Genomic DNA, 19,525 nt, shown 5'->3' with positions numbered 1-19,525 from the left:
AACAGAATAGTTTTTGCTATTAAAGGGAACATACTTTAAAAGCTTCACTTGGACGTGTCATATATGGGTCAGCTTTGGCTTGCTCAGCTTTCCTCTTTCTGAACTAATTGAAGAAAACATTGGATAATCCAGAGCAAGATAGAATACAAAAATTGTATGTGTGTGTTTCTGTATATGAATATATGTCGGCACTTAATTTTAGCATGAATATTTGACATAGGAATATATGATGCTTCTAAGTGGTAGTATCAATTCTTTCTCAACCACAGAATTGGAGAATTTGGAATGAAAGCCTATATACCCTTGGGAAAAACTGAGTTAGAAGATGAGAGATCTCAGGTATCCTAATGGAAGTCTGTAAATGTTTAAAATATACATGAAAGTTTATATTCACTAATATAGCACAGAAAAGAAAACACACCAAGCAAAGGGCCTACCAATTGCCAAATACCCATTTATGTTTCTTAAATTAATGTTAATGAGTACTGTTTAATCAATTTCAATTTACTTTCCTTTGATGACCACACTCATTTTAAGTTCTATTCTATCTCTATTTCAACAATATACTCAAAGTTTTAATTTTGTTGTGGGTAACATAACAGCAGATGTTTTCACCATTTTTGTACCCACCAATATTTAAAGTTTCTAATTTTAGAATTGGAAGACACTCCTTCCTGTATCCTAGTATAGTCCTAGAGATAGAGTGGCTTTACTCCCTATGTCAGATTTCTCTTCTCTCTCCCTCCTCTAGAACACAAAGTGATTGTCCTGGTTGAGTTATTTCAGGCCTAAACACAGTCCATCAACTGTCTTAGACATCTCAGTTTCCCCACCTAAATCATATGGGACTATATGCCTGTCCTCTCCCATGGTTTCCTTTATCCCAAGTCTCTACTTTCTAAAAGTCTTATCTCTTTGGCTCTTTGCTGTATTGGTTTTATAATGATTCCAGTCCTTCCTCATTTTCTATTCACCATCACCATTTTTTTTAAAAGATTTTATTTATTTATTTGACCGAGAGAGAGAGAGAGATCACAAGTAGGCAGAGAGTCAGGCAGAGGGAGAGCGGGAAGCAGGCTCCCCGCTGAGCAGAGAGCCCAATGCAGGACTCGATCCCAGGACCCTGGGATCATGACCTGAGCCGAAGGCAGAGGCTTTAACCCACTGAGCCACCCAGTGCCCCGGAATTGAAGTTCTTAAGGATGAAGAATTATAAAGAAAAGTAAGTCTTATATGCTAAACTTTCTAGCAAGGTAAACACATGTGTTTTGAGAGGGAATGCTGAGCTTATAACTCCAGTGATTCAAAAATAACTAAGAAGAATATATTTCCTAATTTAAAATCTGAATTGTAGCAACAGATTTCAAGAGAAGCAAAAATAAAGTTTATTGACTAGGATTTTTACAACAGATATCCACCTGAAGATGTTCTAATCTTTCCTTTCCACCCCCTCAGCCACCTCAAGATGGCTGAGAAGACAACTCGGATTTACTGAACAACAATAGAATGTTTAGAATTTTCACACAGGTATATTTATAATCGTTTGAAACATGCCTATGGGTAGTTGATGCAACTCAGGTCCTGATACTACTCTTATACCTCCTTCAATGTGTGCAAAGTTATTCTCATACTCACCTCACTTTTTAACCTGCTTTCACTGACAGCAAGCATTTATAGTTACTTATTCTTTAGTTGACAGACATTAATGTGAGGTATCAGTCAATCTTCAACTAGCAGGGATTCTACCAAATGCTACAAGAGCATAATTTGGTAATTTTTGAGGCTGAGTACCCCACACCTGAGATTGGTCCAGACAAATTGGAGTCAAGATACAACCACAGTGACCTCCTTTCTGTGCATTTAAAAAATAAAGGATAAGTTGAGGATAACCTCATTTTAGGTTTAGAGAGTGAGAGAGAAACAAAGACAGAGACAGAGTAAGAAGTATATTAGTAGTACTTAAATTTGCAAGTTTACATTATGATCATTTCAAGGGTATTATTTTGTCCTAACGATCCAAGACAGCAACTAGAATTCCAGTTATCCCAATAACGAGTTTCATGAAGTGGGATAAAAAAGTAAATATTGCATGTTCGTTGTCTTTTATTATTTAAACGGTGAAGTAAATCATTTTGCAAATACCCTATCTGCCATGTTTTGTTATAGTTAACATTCAGATTGCCTTGAATTTGTGAATCAGCCTTAACTTTAACAAATTTCCAGAAGCAATATTTTCATCACTTTTTGAAGCCAATTGTAAAACTTACTCATGAATTGAATTGCATTTGATAAGTAACCAGCATTGATGTAATATCTGGTCACACACCCAAGATATTTTTTCATTTCACTAGTCATTTTTTTTAATCCATTTTCTTTCACTATTCACTATTTGTTCTTGAGAGTTATAAATATTAAGTTATTTATTTTATAACCTTATACAACATTCATTATCTTCTCAACAATTTTTTTAATTATTATTTTTTCTTCTTTCTAATAATGTGCCTTTCCAACTAACAGTTTAAATAACTCATTCCTTTTTCACATATCCATTATAATACACCTCAAAGCTAAGCACAGGTAAAACAAACAAATGCCTTAAAAATCATTCTACAACCTATGGTAAAATAACCATGCATGACTACTCACCATATTTACTGTTGAATAGTTATGTTTTCTCTAAGTCATAGCTTTGTTCAAGTGAAAGAAAATTTGTAAGTTGAAATTTCATAAGTAGAGAAGTTTGTTTTTTTTTTTTTACTTAAAAAATTTAAAATGGTGGTATTGTTAAGTATTTTTGCCTGCAATATTGAAAAAGCCAAATAAGAAAGGCTTTAGTGATAATGATGTTTAGCTCACATTGCAAGAAATATAGAAGAATATGCTGAGCTTGGGGTGTCTGGGTGTCTCAGTTAGTCAAACATCTGCCTTAGGATCAGGTCCTCATCCAGGGAACCTGGGATGGAGCCCCACATTGGCCTCCTGCTCAATGGGAAGTGGGCTCCCTGCTCAAGGAGAGCCTGCTTCTTCCTCTGCCTATAGCTCCCCATGCTTCTACTCCCTCTATCAAATAAATAAATAAACTCTTAAAAAAAAAAAAAGGATAAGTTGAAGTGCAACTGCTCAATGATGCCATCAGTTACCCAGGATCTCCATGTCTTTGTGTTCTACTATCCTTAGCATTTCGATCTTTTATCCACATCTTACTGCTTAGCCTCATATTGAAAAGAAGGTTGTTTCAGCTCCATTCAACAGGTCCAGATCAAGGTGGGAAGAAAGAAAGAGAGTATGAGACAATAAGATCTGTCCCTTTTATTAGGAAACAAACAAACAAACAAACATATCTCTGTTTATGCCTCATTGTCTTAAAATGTGTAGCATGGTTACTACTACTTGTAAGGTAGGCTGAGAAAAGATTGACTGACTGTCCTTACCTCTATATAGACAAAATAGATGGAAAGTGAAGTTGCCTTAGCTATCAAAAGATCCTTCCACAATAGTACTTAAAGAAATGTTATAATTTGGGGCGCCTGGGTGGCTCAGTGGATTAAGCCGCTGCCTTCGGCTCAGGTCATGATCTCAGTGTCCTGGGATCGAGCCCCGCATCGGGCTCTTTGCTCAGCGGGAGCCTGCTTCTCTCTCTCTCTCTGCCTGACTCTCCGCCTACTTGTGATTTCTCTCTCTGTCAAATAAATAAATAAAATCTTTAAAAAAAAAATAAAAAAAAAGAAATGTTATAATTAAACTCTCAGAGAGAAATACTGCAAAATTTAAGTGACTTCATAGACTTTATTATAGAATCTAGCAATGTATCACATCTTTACTTATCACTCTGTAACTGATGATTTTGCAGTGACAAAGGAATGTTACATTGAACTTTTTCTTGTCTATGTATACTACATTAAAGTACTTAGTTCAAAATTTTAAGTGTGCAGATACATGAGTCCAAAATGGGGAGGTAATGGGGGAAGGGGAAGAGGAACGAATACCATGGAAGAGCTACCAAAGTAACAGACAATACTAAAATTACCTGAGTATTAAATGTATGCAAAGATAGAAGAACTTTTAATCTAAGGACTTCATAAAAATTAGTGAAGGGACTCCTCGGTGGCTCAGTTGGTTTAGCATCAGATTCTTGATTTCGGCTCAAGTCATGATCTCAGGGTTGTGAGATCCAGCCCCTTTTGGGCTCCTCCACACTCAGTGGGGAGCCTGCTTCTCTCCCTCTCTGCCCCTCCCCACCAATCGCCTCTATCACATGTATGCACTGTCTCTCTCTAATAAATAAATAAATCTAAAAAAATTAGTTAATATAGTAGCTTTTAAAAATATATTGGTAATCAATGATGCAACCCAACTTCATATAGACTACATTTAAGGGTAAATGTTTTGAAGGTAGTAATTGCGACCTAAATTTTGATGAGGATAAACTCAAAACCTGTGCCTCACTAGACTTTTAGCATCATATCTGTTAAGATGATAGCTCAATAAACTCCATCATTCAAACTAGCTTATTAAGGGCAACTTCGTTATTGAATAATCTAGTAAATCACTTTATTTGTATTTAGTGCCTTTTAGGTCATTGTTATGTAATTTTTCTTGATATTGAGTTTTTTTTCACTTGCACTTGCTTGACCCAGAACCCAGGAGAACCAGTGAAATGAGCATTGGTATGAAAATAACATTATGCAAACATGATAGCAGCTCAGAAGAAACTTTCTATGAATGGAATTGGGGAATTGTTGTTACTTGCAGTATCTAATCAATTCCAAAATCAGAATTGCTAGATTGCTTGGCTTAACTCTGGCATGATACCTAGACCATGATGAAAATTTCTGGATAATAGATAGGAAGAAGTTACTATAGGCATGTGCAGTGCATGCTTACAACCTCTTTTACTTAATTTTATTACTTGAATTTTCAAATAACCAATTACCAATCATATGTCCACTTCTAAAATGCTAAAAGATCTGTAGATGCAACCTCCTACATTATTATATCAAACTAAATGTGAACCTAGCTGCATTGGATGACTTCTCATCAAACTGACACGTTTCATCAACAGGGTGCAGGTAAAGTAGAAAATTCACTGAAGTTTTCAGTATTTGTTAGGGTACCATATACCACATTAAACTCCAGTGAAATAAAATTCTTTCTACATTTCTAACACATCTTGCCTCCTTTGCTGCATTTAACCAATCAATAAAAGCAAAATATTCTTTAATATTTTTCCTGGACAGATGACTTATGATAGTTTTATGTATATAAGAGTGCTCAGGTTTCCCTACATAAAAATTACATTTTGATTTTTATTGTTAACCATACTCCTGCTCCACTCAAATTGGGAGACACCCTTTGCATACATCTTCAAAGAACTCCAAGAGGGGAAAAAAAAAAAAAAAAAAGCATGAGTTTGGAAGAACCTATAAGGGCAATGGATTTCAAAGTACACTACCAAAACTTTGGTATACTCAGAAGATAAACAAAAGATGTACATTTGAAATAGGAAGAAAGAGAATAGAAATGAGGTGAATAGTTCCCAAGGTGAGAGCACCAAATGATTGGAAGCCACCTGGACAGTAATTAAAGTCATAGCAGATGCTAATATAGAACACCAGAAAAAGATGCCAAAATTTCTTGAAGGGAAGAGTTAATACTAATAATGGACTAGTAATAACTCTTCCATTTAGAAGACCTATTAGAAGTAAGTGAACAGTGAGAACAGTAAAGAGATACAGATTTATATATCTGGAAAGCCCTATATGCTGAACTTCTCTGTGGATATAATAATGCTCTATGTGCAATCCTATATTTTTCCTCCACTTCCACGCATAAATATTTTCTGTTTCCATGTGAATTAAAAAAAAAAATCTGAACCCTGTTTCATTGACCTGACATTTAGACCAAGAAAAGTAACATGAGTAAAGAATCTTAAATTTGAGGTATATTGTTGGCTGTATACTATATAGAAAATTGGGAAATGTAACTACACAGAGAGTTACAGTAAAGGAAAAAAAAGAAGAAAATTGGATATAAGTGTGGAAATAAAATGTTTTTCCCAATACCTGGTACATTAATAATATAAACACTAAGATAAAGAGTACAGTGAAAATTGCTGGTGATTCCCTATATAAACTCTCCTTGGATTCCTCTGATGAGTTGGAAAGGCAAGGTCTCTTAAGGAAGAACTTCACAAATAAGTGTACAAAATTGTGACTTTCCAATTATCTAAAAAACACAATAAAAGAGTGAGCAATAAATCAAACTGATCTCAATAATAATTTTTAACAAGTCAACTAAGATGTAATTGACATACAATAAACTATCTAGTTAAAGTGTTTAATTTTGTAAGTTTTGACACTTGGTGCATACCTGGAAAACCATCATCAGAATAAAAAAAAAAAATCTATCATTCCTCATGCCCCTTTATAACCACTCCCTCCCAATCTTTCTCATCCCCAGGCAACCATGTGTATGTTTTCTGCCATGAAATGTTAGTTTTGATCTTGATTTTTTTTATAAATGACATCATACAACAGATACCAGTTTTTGTTTGGCTTTTTTCACTCAATGTAACTGTTTTGAGATTTATCCAGGTTGCATATGTTCATTTCTTTTTATTGTTGAATAAATTTCATTGAATGGATATATCACAAGTTGTTTGCCCATCTACCTCTTGATGGTACATTTCACTTGTTTCCCAGTTTGATTCTGTATAGACAAAGGTACAAGTATTTCATTGGATGTAGGTTTTGTTTCTCTTGGGCAAATACCTAAGAGTGAAATTGACTGAATCATATGGGTGATATATTAAACTTTTAGCAAAGTGTCAAACTGATTTCCACAGTTATTCCACCAATTTATATTCCTACCAGTACCAGTACGGTTGCTTCATAACCTCACCAACACTTAGTATGGTCAATCTTTTTAATGTTAGCTATTTTAATGCCTATAAATAATAAGCAGAGAGCCTGATGCAGGGCTCGGTCCCAGGACCCTGAGATCATGACCTGAGCTGAAGGCAGAGGCTTAACCCACTGAGCCACCCAGGCGCCCCTCCATTTTTCTAATAAGTAATGATATTGAGCATCATTTCTTATGCTTGTTTATTATCTATATATCTCCTTTGGTAAGGTTACCATCTGATCTTCTGTCTAAATTTTGGGGTTGTTCATATTCTTACTCTTGGCTTATAAGAGTTCTGTCTATAGTCTAGTCACAAATTCTTTATCAGATAGACATTTTCCAAATACTTTCTGCTAGTCCTATCTTAACCTTATTCTTTTTCATTCTCTTAACAATGTCTTTAAAAGAGCAGATTTTTTTTTGTGATAAAGTCCAATTTATCATTATTTTCCCTCAGTGAGTTGTTTTTGTTGTCATATTTAAGAGCTATTTGCCTAATCCAAAATCAAAAATTTTTCTCCTATTTACCTCTAGTATTTTTACCATTTTAGGTCTACAACTAATTTTGAGTTAGTTTTTATATCTGGTACTAGGTATGGATTGCAGTTCATGTTTTTACATATGAATACCCCTTGTTTTAACACAATTTGTTTGTAAAGGTTATACTTTTTCTGTTAAATTCCTTTCCATCTTTGTGAAAATGAGTTCTTATGTGTGTGTCTCCTAATAAATTCCCTATTCTGTTTCATTGATCTATTTTCCTACACTATATCACTATAACACTCTCTCCATTATGGTAACTTCATAAAAAGCCTTGAAATCAAGTAGTATTAGTCTTCCAAATTTCATTTTCTTTTTCAAAATTGTTTTGGCTATTTTAAATTCTTTGCATTTCCATTTAAACTTTAAAATTGGCTTGTCAACTTCCATAAAAACATTTGGTGAGATTTTGATTTGGTGTTGAATCAACAGGTCAGTTCAGACCAAACTGACATATAGCAATAATGTGTCTCCTGACCCATGACTGTAATAAATAATAATGACTGTTCTAGTTATTTAGGAGTTCCTTAATTTCTTTCAGCACTGTTTTATAGTTTTCAGTTTTTAGGTCTTGCACACATTTTGTCAACTTTATTCCTAAGTATTTCATTTTTTTCCCTATTAAAAATTATAATTTTGGGGGGACGCCTGGGTGGCTCTTCAGCTCAGGTCATGATCCTGTGGTCCTGGGATAGAGTCCCACGTTGGGCTCCTTCCTCAACTGGGAGACTGTTTCTCCCTCTGCCTGCTGCTCCCTCCTTCTTGTGTGTTCTCTCTCTCTCTCTTTCTCGCTCTCACTCTCTCTCTGGCAAATAAATAAGTAAAATCTTTAAAAGAAATGGTAATTCTAAATTTCATTTTTGATTGTTGCTGGTATAAAATACTATTGACTTCTGTATGTCAATCTCGGGTCCTACAACCTTGCTAAACTACCTTAATAGCTCTATTAACATTTTGATAGATTTCATCAGATTTTTGGGTTTTATTTTTATTTTTTTAAAGATTTTATTTATTTGATAGAGGCAAGAGACAGTAAGAGAGGGAATACAAGCAGGGAAAGCAGGAGAGGGAGAAGCAGGCTTCTCACAGAGCAAGGAGTACGAAGTGGGACTCAATCCCAGGATCCTGGGATCATGACCTTAGTCAAAGGCAGATGTTTAATGACTGAGCCACCCAGGCTTCTAAAACTGAACATGAGGGGCACCTGAGTGAATTATCTTTGTAGTAAAATTTTAAGATATAATTTCAAATATCTAATAGATGTATGGCTATTTTATTTATTTTTTTCTAGAGTATGATTCAAAAGTATTGTTCAAGGAATTGTTCATTTTATCTGTGTTGTCCAATTTTTTTTTGTCAGAAAGATGTTTGGGACACCTGGGTGGCTCAGTGGGTTGGGCCTCTGCCTTTGGCTCAGGTCTTGGGCCTCTGTCTTCGGCTCAGGTCATGGTCTCAGAGTCCTGGGATCAAGCCCTGCCGTGGGGCTCTCCACTCCTCAGGGAGCCTGCTTCCCCCACTCTCTGCTTGCTTGTGATCTTTCTCTCTTTCTCTGTCAGATAGATAAATAAAATCTTAAAAAAAAAAAAAGAAAGAAAGAAAGAGAGATGTTCAAAATATTCTCTTATTATCCTTCCAATTTATGCATAATCTGCATTGATGTCATATCTCTCATCCCCAATATTAGTTTCTTTTTATTTATGATTAGTCTGGTTATAGGTTTATTAATTGAGTTTTCCCAAAACACCAACGTTGGTTTAATTTATTTTTCTCTACTGTTTTTCTGTTTTCTATCTCATTGTCTTCCACATTTCCATTGCTTACTTTGGGTTTCATTTGTTCTTTTTTCTAGTTTCTTATGACAGAAGTGAGATCTTTGAATTGAGATTTCTGCAATGTAGGCATTCCCTGCTGTAAATTTTCCTCTACTACTACCTTAAAGGAATAGTATACATTTTGATTAAGTGGCGTTTTCATTCCATTTCAATTAAAATACTTTCTAATTTTCTCTTGATGTCTTCTCAGTGATTTTTTAAAAAGTAAGTTGTATATGGCTTTTTAGAAAATTCTCTTTTTAAGAGCTTTAAGTAGTCAGAAGGAACTTTTATATATTTATCCATGTAGTTACTGTTTGGGTTTTCTTCCTTCATTTGTGTAGATCCATATTTCTGTTATGCTTTATCTTCTTTCTCTTGAAACGACTTTGAAAATTCTCTTTCTGCTATTCTTATATCTACAAAAGTCTTTATTTTGCCTTTATTTTTAAAATATGTGTTGTTGGGTCTAGAATTCTAGGTTGACAGGGTTTGGACCCTTGTTCGTTTGTTTTTGTTTTTGTTTTTGATACTTTAAAGGTGAACTTTAGTATTTCAAACATGGTTTTCCACTCTTCTTTGCATTGTTTTTGATGAGTAACTTCTGTCTTGAACTTTGCTTTTCATATATAAGATAGTCTTTTCCTCTGTATTCTTTTTTTTAAATTTTATTTATTTTTTAATAAACATGTAATGTATTTTTAGCCCCAGGGGTACAGGTCTTTGAATGGCCAGGTTTACACACTTCACAGCACTCACCATAGCACATACACTCATACCCTCCCCAATGTCCATAATCCCACCCGCCTCTCCCAACCCCTCCCCCCTAGCAACCCTCAGTTTGTTTTGTGAGATTAAGAGTCACTGGGTATTTACCCTAAAGATACAAACGTAGTGATCCGAAGGGGCACGTGCACCCGAATGTTTATAGCAACAATGTCTACAATTGCCAAAATATGGAAAAAACCAAGATGTCCATCAACAGATGAATGGATAAAGAAGATGTGGTATATATACACAATGGAATACTATGCAGCCATCAAAAGAAATGAAATCTTGCCATTTGTGAAGACGTGGATGGAACTAGAGGGTGTCATGCTTAGCAAAATAAGTTAATTGGAGAAAGACAACTATTATATGATCTCCCTGCTATGAGGAAGTGGAGATGCAACATGGGGGGTTAAGGGGGTAGGAGAAGAAAAAATGAAACAAGATGCGATTGGGAGGGAGACAAATCGTCTGTATTCTTTTACTAGTATAGTGTATTCTATTACTAGTTTTGAGGTATTTGATTTTTTTTTTTAAAGATTTTATTTATTTGACAGACAGAGATCACAAGTAGGCGGAGAGGCAGGCAGAGAGAGGAGGAAGCAGGCTTCTTGCTGAGCAGAGAGCCTGATGCAGGGCTAGATCCCAGGATCCTGGGATCATGACCTGAGCCGAAGGCAGAGCCCCTAACCCACTGAGCCACCCAGGTGCCCCTGATTTTGATTTTTTTGTGCTTATTTTGTAGTTCTTGTTCACTGAGGTTCTTGTATCTGTGACTTTACCATTTTACTCAAATTTGGAAAATTATTATTAATTATTCAGGTCTTTTTCTCTTTTCTTCTTAGATCTCAATTACATGCACAATAGGCTATTTGAAGTTGTCACTCAGCTCATTTATTATATATTTTAAATTATAGTTTCTCTTTTGTTTTATTATAGAAAGTTTCTATTGCTATGTCTTCTTTTTTTCCTGCAATTTTCAATCTGCTGTTAACTCCATTTTGTTTATCATCTTAAGTAGGAGTTACTATTCCTTCAAACCTTCAAATCCTTTCAGGAGTTTCTTTCCTTGGCCACCTCCATGTTGTTTCAAATTGAAATTTTTTTTTTTTTTTTAAATAGAGGGAGCATGCACAAGTGAGGGAAGGGGCAGTGGGGAGAGGAAGAGAGAGAATCTCAAGCAGATTCTATGTTGAGCATGTAGACTGACAAGAGGCTGGATCCCATGCCCCTCAGATCATGACTTAAGCCAAAATTAAGAGTCTTAGGCTTAGCGGGATGAGCCACACAGGTACCCCTTAAAATGAAATTTTAGAGTGCATCTATCATGTCCAAAATTATTCAGAGGTAATTTTCTATGTTAACAAGTGAGAAAAAGAGTCTCTAGAGTTTCTAACCTATTTACCAGCCTGTCCCCTAACATCTGTGAAACCTATATACTGTTTATCTAAAGGATAAAAGTTTTATATAAAGCTAGCAAACTCCTCTCTCTCTTTCAAATAAATAAATAAAACCTTTTTTCAAATAAATAAATAAAATTGGGTGGGGGGGAGGTCCTGGGTGGCTTAATCAGTTAAACATCTACCTCAGGGTCCTGGGATCCAGTCCTGTGTCCCGCTCCCTGCTCCACAGGAAGTCTGCTTCTCCCTCTGCCCCTCCTCCATTCGTTCTCTCAATCTCTTCTCTCTCTTTCAAATAGGTAGAAAAAAATCTTCTAAAAAATAAATAAAAATAAACCTAGCAAACTCCTAAATACACATAAATACCCTGTATTGTATCCATCTACTTTGACAAATACACCCACATGAAAATCTGAAAGCCCAAGTTTCAAATGTAGAATTTTCAGGGTTCTCAGAATTCATTACAGACACAGGATGCCTGAGTGAGGATTAATTTCATTCTCAAACACAAGCTTTCAATATTATTTTTGCTTTAAAACATCTGAGAAATTTCATTCTTCCTCTCCTGTCTCTGGGGCCAGGTATATTTTCTCACTTTTAGGAGGTACTTAGGTTGAAACAAAAATCATATAGAAAAATGAATTAATTCTTACAATTTTGGACACCCATGTGGAGATTCAATTATGTCAAAACTTTTCCCATCTGTACCTTTGCTGATGGGTACTAAGCACTGAGGGAAATTCTGCTTCCAGCCAGTGTCTTGATTCTTCATAGGTATTATGGGAGGGCTTCTCTTCCAGCTCTAAAATTCTAAGAATCTGTGACATAGTGACAATGGGTCCAACATTTTGCAATAGAGGTTTTACTGTCTATAGATACAATCTTACCTTCCATGGTAAAAATTGGTCATTTTTCTAAATTGTTTATCAATTCAACTGTCATACTTAGATGGTACTAAAGACTACAGTCTTAAATATAAATAACTTATGTTTTAAAGAGTAGTAAATTTGGGGAATTTTTACCTCTAATGAGTATAATTTAAAAGTTTTACCTAGTTGACACATGGTCTTTTAGAGGTCCCCAACTGCCACCGAATGCACTGAATGCAAGAGTGAGAGTGACGCTCCATAAAGAAAGCAAAATGGAAACTTCCAGGATGAAGGGAGGCAAATTGTATTATTTGTTCAGTTTTATTCCAAACCTAACTTCTCACTGTAACAGGTTTTAGAGATTTGTCTTGGTGACTTATATTAAGAACAGTTATCTTGTCGCTGCTGTTGTTGTTTTCTCTGAATGTCAAAGCATCATTTTCCTGTTCCTTAAACAAGTGTGCATTAGTCACATTAGATAACCTGCTCAGGGTAGCAAATACAATCTTTTTTTCCTTTTCCTTAATTAGTGAGAAGTCTTGCTTCATAAACATTAGGTTCCCTCTCCTCTAGTCCTCAGAATGTTGTCTAATGGTAAAGCATTTTAATCTTTTCTATTTAAGTAATTTGTGGATTTTAAGTTTAGCCTTCTGGCCTTTTTATTTACATTGCTGAACTCAGTTCGTATTGCTAGGCAGATTTTCTAATGTTTCGTTTTTCCATCTTTCTTAAAAATAACAACAGTGCTCTATAAAATAGCTAATGTTCTCACTGGGCAAATGGAAAGAATCCCACATCACCCCAAAACACATTCTTCCCAGTAGAAAATATATAAATAAACTCTAAGCAATGTTACACCTTTTCCCTATGAGTGATTTCCTTTAAATGTATTCTACCTCTTTCATATAGCCACCTGCCATTTTTGCTTTATTGCAGCCCGAATGTTTAAAGGCATTGCTTTTAAATACTTTGAAAGTTTTCCATTGATAAGAAAAGGTAGTAAAAGCACTTTTAAGTGAACAGTAACACACACATCACAAATCAGGCATTTTGATACCATCTAGGTTCACACCATGTGGTATAAGAAACTCCAGTGATTGTGGTTTAGCTGGGATTCTAGGCTGTGTAGAAGGGATAGGGAGGATTCAAGGTTGTCATAGTTATTGACTAGGTTATGGGTTGTGTTGAATATGTATGTGGAATGTGTGAGTGTTTCTGGGGGTGTGTGTGTGTGTGTGTGTGTGTGTGTAGTGAGGAATGAGGATGATTTAAATACAAACTAAATATAGCTCTGTCTCAGCAAAAGACTGAAGAAATAAACTGAGAAAAAATTGTAAATGTTTGTTAATTAAAAAATATTTCTCCTTTTATAGGGATGACATTTATTAGCTACTTACTTACAGTATTTTATGAAATGAATTATTTTATCTTTCAAAGGGAGAATATTTTATGGTCTCCATTCTGTTTTACCTGATCTAAAAGACTGCAGAAATAGACACCAGCAAGATCCGAATGTAGGCACAGACAAGCAGCAGAGATTACTGTCTGAAGATCGAACAGGAGAGAACTGGATTTGAAATCAAAGACTTGCCATTGATCAAGTCTTTATTAGTCTAGGACAAGGGTTTACACACATCTTCTCATTTTTCCTGTGGGTCTGAGTATAGCATGAGCTAAAATGAAATGATGCCAGATTTGGAGGGCAGAGGAGGGGACCAGCCATATCTCTGCAGAGAGTTAACTCTGCCTCTGGCCACTTCTGCTCTGTTCTTTCTCTAAATGGAAGAAAAGAGACTCTAGCCATTCTTTCTATGAGTTTGAAGACTTTGGGGTAAAGTTTCATTTGATTTTGATAGCCCCAAACAGTACAGATATACTTTATAGAAATACCCTCCAACAGGAAAAGAGGTCAGGAAATACTTGTGGATTTAGTGGCATTGATTGCATCAACTTCCAATGTAAAGGCAAGTTGTTTTTTTTGTTTTGTTTTGGTTTTCCTCTGCTTTTTTTCTTCACAGTAGAATCTTAGTAGATAGAGGTTTGGGTACATGTGGAGAAGAAAATAAAAATTCATTAAAATTATGCAATATATGGTAAAGGACAGTAGGACAAAATGTATATTATACAAGGAGTTAAATAAGCACAACTTGGAAGGATACGCCTTGGCTCCCAAATTATAAACATATTCCTTCTGATTTTCCTAAAATGTTTTCTGGATGATTATTCAATTTCCAGCAATTATACATCTCTATAATCAAGATTATGTTGATCAAGAGGATGATGCAAAGGAGGTGGGTTATTCATTAAAGAATGTAATTTGGAGGAAATTCAAAATCCCCAAAACAAAACAGGTGATATACACATCAAGTGCTTTGCTCTTGCATATACACAGTGAGCTAACAGGAAAAATAATGTCATAAGTAGTCCAAGCACACTAATATGGAAAGATTGAGATATATTTTATCTATGGAGAAGGGACATTAATCTTTATCTAAAAAATGTTGTGTTGGCAAGTTTATATTTTTCCCTAGAATATTTAGAGGAAAAGAGAAGTATCAACCACATTCTTTAAACACAGCCATAGGCCAGCTCTGCAAATGAGCAGCTCCAATGTGAAAACACTTTCAAAGTTCTAAATGAGTTGTCCCTGCGGTAATAAAGAGGGGACATTTTACAGTATGACAGTATGTAAGACAGCATTGTCAGCTGTAGTTTATTTAAAGCACGAGGCCTGTAACAGGAAAATAATGACTTTAATAAAATTTACTATTGACTTTGTAGGCTAAAATCTTTCTGTCATCAGGAATACAGAAAAACAACCTGTCTGAAAACCCTTCAGTTAAATATATTCCTTTAATATTTCAAAGCAACTTGATTTTTTTTAATATATATGCTACTTCAAAAGACACTGTACTAGGGTGGAAATTAGTATTTTTAATAGAAAGTTGGTATTGCTTACATAAGGAAAAAATCAGTAATGACCTATGACACCATCAACTGAAAGCAACATTTGAGGAAACTGCAAAAGCAGTTAATGCAATTCCTTGAAATGCTGTATAAAGCTGTGTCACAAATGAATGATTTATAAATTACCCAATGTCCTTCTCATCTGAAGGATATCTTTTAATCATGCGGCATACTCTATCAGTAAGAACGCCAAAGAACTTGCTGGGTATACATGAAAATCTACAGCATGTTAACGAGGTTGGGGTCATTTCTGAGAATTGGGGAAAGTGGGAAAAACATATGGCCTGATTTTACTCTCCAGCCAATTTGATTAAATGCAGTATAGATTGCTTGTAGTGTGTAAGAGGGGTCATGCCCATTATATGAAAAGCTGAAGAAATTCCATTCCTTTAATGTTTTACATAGTTAAAATAAACTGTGGTAAAAAGTTTCCCAACAGTGTATGACAGCTCAATTTAGAGGTGAAGCCTTTTAATAAAACCTCATGAAATGAATACTTTGGTTTATGCACTCTGTTTGTGTTTCCCACTGGAGTGCTTAGCATTATGAAGCTGTGGTTACTTGCTTTACTACTGCAGAATAACATCATGAAAGGAGAGACCAAAGCTTTGTATCAGAAAATATCCAGAGTGAGTAGAAATGCTGATGGAGAAACCTTAATTTAGAGCTAAACTGCTTTCCTATTTGCCTTTAACATGCTATTGTAAAGTATATTGGCTTGAATTACAGGATATTATTTAAACAAAGGGAAAAAATCCACAGGGGTTTTTACACATTAACCTATAGCTTATTTAAAGGGAAATTATGAACCTCAGGATTATATACTAGTAATTTTTTTCTGAGCTTTAATAAGAACTTGAAACCAAAGCATGCTTTTCTGAATTAAGTATATATGTTGGTGTTATTTGGAAGAGGGAAAAGGCAATGGAAAGAATAAAAGACAGTTCATTTGTATAAAGATGCTGGCACCAACACTCCATGTGGAGACAGAATTCTACTTCAATACCATCTAGGATCTCAAAAATAATTCTTAGGGGACCTAGTCTGGTGCCTTAAGCCAATTAAATGTTCGCCATATTCGCTTTAGCAGACATAATTCTTTTCGAGAATAGTTTTATTTCTGATCATCTTTCTTTCTAGCCTGGCTCTCTGATTCACTCTAGAACTGTCCCTAATGTGAGGGAGAAGGTCAGGAAGCTGGTCTGTTGTTCCCCTGACCATTCCGATCCTTACCTCTTCCAGAATTCCTGAACATTTGGCCTGACTGCAGCTACTAATAGATTTCATTAGATATTTTGTGACATATGTGAATGTAAGAGGCATTTTGAACATGGCATACAAATATATGTAAACTATGTGGATACTTATGCAATTTTGAATTATCAGTCCTCCCGGGGAAATGCAGTCACCTTACAGAATGCATCAGTTGATTCTGACAATATATGTTGCAACTGGTAAGGTACCATGTTCTGAGATACATGACTTCTGTTCTCTGCTTGCTTAGTAACTTCCCAATTATACCATGTGGGAGGTGGTATTCATGATTTGCTTTTCTGACGGTCTTTAATGACTTGAGAATATAAGTTAGTAATCATATTACTAAATGAGGAAAACAGTAGTGTTTTCCTTAGCTGCTCTGGAAATGGCACGTAGATTGATTCTTCACTATGCCAACTTACACACGGTAATTGGCATATTTCAGTGGCATACGAGGTGGGTGTTTGGGTCCTAAATAGAATTGACATTATGATTTAAGAAAGTTGTCTGATGGAAATACAAGTGTGAATGTGTTGCCTTTCAAGGGTTTTTAGGTCTTAGTTCTCTGGAATGCAAAAAGAGTATATTGAAAGCTTAAAGAAATGTCCTCAATTAGTCTCAGATTTATTTCTTGGTTCCCAGATTTCCACTTCAAGTTAAATAACATAATGATTCTGCTCCCCAATTAATCTCTAATTTGATCTACTCTTCTCTATTTAAGTATAATTCTAGACTGGACCACTTGAGACAACAACAAAAGAATTTCATAAATCAATTACATTAATAAAGTCGAAGAGAAGGCTTTGATTTGTTCGTTCTTCCAACAGATATTTATTGTATTCTATTTCCCAGGCACAGGTTGGAGTGGTGGCCAAAATAAAGCCTTGGCCCCAGAGGAGCTTATTTTCTATTGAAGAGACAGGCAATAAACAGATAAATAAGTTAATACATGTTTCCAGGTGGTAAAAATGCTATGAAAAGAAAGTAAAGCAGGATAAGGAAAATGGGGCCTCAGGGATTAGGGGAAGGAGAGCAAAGGTTGAAATTTTAAAAAGCTGAGAAAGTTAGGGACTGGTGCTTATACCCTTTACATGGGTCAATAGGATGGGAGGGAAGGAGGTGGGCACAAAGCCGCCCTCTGATCCCATAGATACTTCTCTGGGTCAAAAACAGGCTAAGAGGTCCATCTGCAGATCATTTCAATAACCCCATCTTGTAGTAAAATCCCAAGCCAACCACAAAATTTGTCTATGTAAAAACAGGTTTCTTTTAAAATTAACTTTCAGGCCAAACCAGTTCATTTGTTCCCAGGGTAATCATTAATCATGTGAAGTGGTGGGGTTAGGAAGGGCATTGGCATAGCAAAAGAATGAAGTTTTTAAATATATATTGTAGTTGTAGAGATAAACAGCCCTGGCACAAAGCTCAAATGTTATTGTAATAGATTTTGTTAAAAAGAATACATTGCTAACCATATTACCATTCTGTAAGATTTACATACACAAGCAACTTGAAACCCAGATGCTTTGTAGTGAATTAAAGGCAGGAGAGAGGACTGGCAGAAGGAAGACCCGTGTTTAAGTCACAGTTCTGATTGGGGAAATGTGTTTTGTTTCCTCATTTCCACCCTCCAAATGACTACCTTGTGGAAGAAGTCTTTAGAGACGCTGGGCCAAAGGGAAAACAAGCATAGATTTGTACTTTATATGTGTGTCACATGTTTACTTAGAATTTAGAATTTGAGGTGATGAATATGATTTAGGAGCTTGAACTGTTTCGAGGGGGGAAATGTGTTCAATATAGCTCAAAAAATGTTTTTTAAAAAATACTAGATAGGCTCTGGAAAGACTAAGGAATTTGCTATTCTCAGAAAACATCTGAGCAATGACTATGAATCAGTCACTACTCGATGTTGAGACAAAAGCAAAGCTTCGCTGTGGCACCTCCCAGTATTGGGACAGCAAAATCATGACTTTAAAAGGAAAATAATTTACTGGATAACTTTTGTAATTATCAGAAAAAAACAGTTATTTCTACAATAGAAAAATAGGTTATTTCTATCTCACACATTTTCTTATCACTTATTATAATGCAGATTTACCTGTTCTGGACTATCTACTTTGACAGAGCTCATATTTTTAATGCAGCTTAATATGCTCTGATATTTGTTTCATAAATAAACAAAGTAAACAGTCAAGAAATATATAGCTCAAACCTAAACTGCTTTTATAACAACATTAACAATAGCTGATATCTATTGGTAATTGTTAAGTAGATTTTTAAAAATCTGCATTGCCTGTTAAAAATATAGCAACATAAAGTGCCATTATCTCCATTTTCCAAATGAAGTGATGAGAGAATCAAAAGGTTAAGTATTTTGTACTAGTTCACACAACTAGTAAAAAGAAAAAAAAAGTCACTGATTTTGAACTTGAACTATGAGTACTTTAACTTGAAATCATATTGTTTAATCAATGACTGTGCTATGGCTGGTCATATAAATTGTTAAGTTAGTATTAACATTTCCAACTTGGAATTTCTTACATTCATTGGTAGTGAAGTTGGATTTTTTAAATGAACAAATATTCCATTAATCCATTTTTTTTATTTCTTTTTTTTTTTTTCATTTCTTTTCATTTCACATCTTTATTGAACCACAATTTTATTAGTATAGCAATTTAGGGGTCAGTTAATCTGTGTAAAAATGGTAATCATATTTTATTGTAAATGTAAATACCCCAACTAGAAGGTATACCTACATGATTTATTGCAAAGTTATTTTTCTTAAAAAAAAAAAAACAGATGGTGGTACGGTACCTATCACTAGGGGACATTTTGGAAATTTTCAAGTGTGATCTTGTCACTAGGATATTATGGAGGGGTAGTACTGACATTGAATAAGTGGGGAGCAGGATTCAGCAATGCAATGAGTAGGACAGTGCCACACAATGACGTGAATTCCTTTATGTTTTTCTCAAATTTTGAATATACCATAGAAGTCCATATAGGG

At 35.0% G+C, this 19,525-nt stretch overlaps 1 long non-coding RNA gene across 4 annotated transcripts in view; it reads right to left on the bottom strand.

Moving 5' to 3' along the window:
* The window catches only part of LOC116592378, a 32,215-nt gene extending 19,995 nt beyond the window's left edge, over positions 1-12,220 (bottom strand). For all 4 annotated transcript variants that reach the window (XR_004286470.1, XR_004286472.1, XR_004286473.1 and 1 more), the window contains exon 1: positions 12,131-12,220. This is a non-coding gene — a long non-coding RNA (uncharacterized LOC116592378). The remainder of the gene's footprint in view (positions 1-12,130) is intronic.
* Positions 12,221-19,525: the final 7,305 nt, after the last annotated feature.

Source organism: Mustela erminea, chromosome 6 (genome assembly GCF_009829155.1).
Source record: "Mustela erminea isolate mMusErm1 chromosome 6, mMusErm1.Pri, whole genome shotgun sequence".
NCBI lineage: Eukaryota > Metazoa > Chordata > Mammalia > Carnivora > Mustelidae > Mustela > Mustela erminea.
This window is presented reverse-complemented; position numbering and strand designations above follow the sequence as displayed.